We start from the raw sequence: 3,712 nt of genomic DNA, 5'->3' as shown, positions 1-3,712 counted from the left end.
CAGAGAAGAACGAGACTTGAATTGAGAAGCCCCAGTCCTTCTAACAGCTCACAAGTCCATTCCCAGCAGTGTACGTCAGAGGGTTTTTATTTTAGTTCCTTTGTTGTGGTTGCTGGTACGACCACTGCTCTTGTGCTTCTTACGTGCCAATGAGTGGTTCCAACTCACAGAGCTCTATGCACAGGAAAATGAAATGCTGCCTGGTCCCGCGCCAGCCTCGCCATGGTTGTGCTGAAGTCCAGTTTTGCAGTCACTGTATCAGTTCATCGGGTTGAAGGCTTTCTTCTTTTCCACTGATGCTTTAACATCCTGCCCTTTCTCCGGGACTTACCTCTCCTAATAACATGTCCAAAGTATGTGAGACCGCTCTTAGCAGTCAATAATATAACAGTGGAGTGTGTGTGTGTATAAAATCTCCCAAGAAGGGAAGAGGGGGTCAGTAAAAAGGAAACCTGTGTGGAGGGAGATGACGTGGCTCACAGCTTGAACACGGAGGCACTAAGGGTTAGCACAGGTGAGTTGGAAATGGAAGCAGAGAAGGGAGATGACAGCCAGACACTTGGGCTGACCTGAAAGAGCCCCAGGACTCTGGCCTGGCAGGGTGTGCTTGGGAATCTAAAAGGCATCCAGCTTAGGTAGCGCCTGGGCAAGTCTTTTGCCTAGGGTGCTCTCACACCTGACTCTTGCCCCTCCTTGCTTCCAGTGCCCAGAGCAGAAGCCAAAACCTTCTGGAGAAATACTGGCAGGACGTAGTAAGCAAGTTCCTGGGCGAGGGGCCTCAAAGGACTCTCGATTGGATAATGGAGTGTCCCACGGCTACGTGTGAGGCAGGAGACCATGAGGGCAGAGAAAGAGAGATCACTGACAAAAGCCCTAAACTGGGAGAGGGAAGCTGATGGCTGGTCTCTGGCCAAGTTTCAGTCTGCTCCACTGTCCTTCTGAGAGTGAGAGGGAAACACACGGCCAGCCTGATCATCATTTTAGAGCAAACAGCAATCACAATGGCAGTTTGACTGGTCGAGACCGAGAAGGCAAGAAAGATAGGCTTCTGAAACAATTGCTCATATGTAAGTTCAGGTTGAACTTGAAGAACATTAGAACAAATTGACAAGAGCCTAAATCCAACGTTGTGTACATCCCACCTGAATTTAGAGACCAACTCAAGAACAGATTTGATGCATCAAATACTAACGATGCTGTGGGACGACATAAAAAAAAAGCAAAAGGCCATTAAAAAAGATAGGAGAGAAACCAAAGATCATAAAAGACTCTGAAACATGTTCTTGATCATAGGGTAGATAAATAAATGGGAGAAGTGATGAAGTAAAAAGAACTGGGCAAAAATTCCAAAGGGCAGCTCAAGATGACAAAGGAAAGTATTATAATGAAATTTGCAAAGACCTGGAGTTAGAAAGCCTAAAAGGAAGAACACATGCAGCATATCTTAAGCTGAAAGAACTGAGAGAAAAAGTCAAGTCTCAAATTGCAATATTAAAAGGTTTTATGGGTAAAATACAGGAAGCATCAAAAGAAGAGGAATATATAAAGTGACCCAAAAGAACTAGAGGAGATTCAGACATTTCAAGAGACCGCATATGATGAAGAACACATGGTACTGAAGGGAAAAGTCCAAGCTGCACTGCAGGCAGTAGCAAAAATCAAGGCTTCAGGAATTGACCAAATACCAAAAGAAATGTTTCAACAAGTGATGAAGCATTCACTGGCCTAGGCCAAGAACTTTGGAAGTCAGCCACCTGACCAATCAACAGGAAGAGATCTATATTTGCACCCACTCCAAAGAAAGGTGACTCACCAGAATGCTCAAATTATAGAATAATACCACTGATATCACACACAGAAATATCTTGCTGGATATCATTGAACAAAGGTTGCAGCAGAATATTCCAGAAAACTAAGCTTGATTCAGAAAAGGATATGGAACAAGGTATATCACTGATGCAGTCAGATGGATCTTGGCTAAAAGTTGAGAATATTAGAAAGATGTTTACTTGTGTTTTATTGACTAAGCAAAGGCATTTGGTTGTGTGGATCATAATGAACAATGATAGCAGTGAGAAGAATGGACATTCCAGAGCACTTCCTTGTGTTCCTGTGGAACCTGTGTGTGCCTCAAGAGGCAGTCGTGTGAACAGAACAAGGGAATGCTGCATGGTTTAAAATCAGGAAGGTGTGCCTCGGGGGTGGATCTTGCCAGCATATTTATTCAATGTTTATGCTGAACAAATAGCCTGAGAAGCTGGGCTATCTGAAGAAAACGGTGGCTTCAGGAATGGAGGAAGGCTTATGAACACCCTGTGATAGGCAGGTGACTCAACTTTGCTCCCTGAAAGTGAAGAAGACTTGGAGAACTTACTGATGAAGTATGCAATTCAGGCTAGAGAAAGCAAAAATGCTCAGCATTGAACCAATAGAGCTCATGATACATGGAGAAAGGATGGAAGGTGTCAGTCAAGGGTTTCATCTTGCTTGGATCCACCATCAATGCTTGTGGACGCAGCAGTCAAGAGATCAAATGACATATTGCAGTGGAAAAATCTGCCGCACAAGACCTCTTTCAAGAGTTGAAGGACACAGAGGTCACTTTGAGGACGAAGGTGTACCTGGCCTAAGTGATGGCATTTTCAGTCATGTGACAGTTAGATGTTGAATAATGATGACGGGAGAAGAATCGAGGCATTTGACGGCTGGTGAAGGATGGTGAAAGTCTCAGACTGCTCAGAGAGCAAGCAGATCCGTCATGAAAGAGGTGCAGCTAGAATGCTGCTTAGAAGCGAGGGTGGTGACACTTCAACCCCGGTATTTTAATAAGTTCTCGGGAGCACCCCGTAGCTGAAAAAGGACTTAGTGCTTCGAAAAGCAGAGGACAGAGAACAAGAAGACCCTCTACCAAATGGATGGCCACAGTGGCTGGAACTGTGGGCCCACACCTGCCCCATGTGTGCGAATAGCACAGGGTTGGGCAGTGTTTCATGCCGTTGTACAAAGGTCACTCTGAGTTAGAGCAGACTTGAAGGCAACTAACCACAATCACGGGTATTTTGCATGCAAGGAGTGTTCCAGAGTTCAAGACCATGGGGTTTGAACAACATTCGTATCCCACGTCTGAAGCGCCAATCTTAAGGTCTCCTCCTCATGGTTCTGAGAGGGGTTGAGGACGCCTCACTGATGCTTGGATCAGAAGGCGGCAGGTTTCAAAATGAGAGTCTGTCATCGCTTTGACTCTGTAGTGTCCAGCCAGTGGGTTGAGGTGGTTTAGGGACAATTGGATTTTTTCACAGATTAAGGCCTCAGTCTAACCTGCACAACTGTAAGGTTTTTGAAGTCTGAAGAGGAAAAATAGATAGCACTGCACTGTGAGTTCAAACTGAATTTTTGAGTCAGTGTTGATGTGTCTTCACTAGGCAGTAAAAAAAATCAGTCACTTCAGATGGGCCTCTATTTTCTCATGTACACAGGTCAGTCAAAAAGTATTACTACAAAACGCAGGCACCTTTATTAAATAAAACTTTCAAACTGGGATGCCACTGTTTCTTGACATGTCCTCCATCTAGATCTTTGCACTTTTTAAAGCCAGTGTTTCCATAACACTAACCCTTCCATGAGGAATTGTATCCTTCCATTGAAGCTAATAAAGAGTATTTTCTGAATTATAACTGAGAATTTGTCTTGGGTTGACCAATCTGATCCAGAC

This window comes from Tenrec ecaudatus, chromosome X (assembly GCF_050624435.1).
Source record: "Tenrec ecaudatus isolate mTenEca1 chromosome X, mTenEca1.hap1, whole genome shotgun sequence".
NCBI classification, from domain to species: Eukaryota; Metazoa; Chordata; class Mammalia; order Afrosoricida; family Tenrecidae; genus Tenrec; species Tenrec ecaudatus.
The sequence above is the reverse complement of the archived record's forward strand: the minus strand, read 5'-3'. Positions refer to the sequence as shown.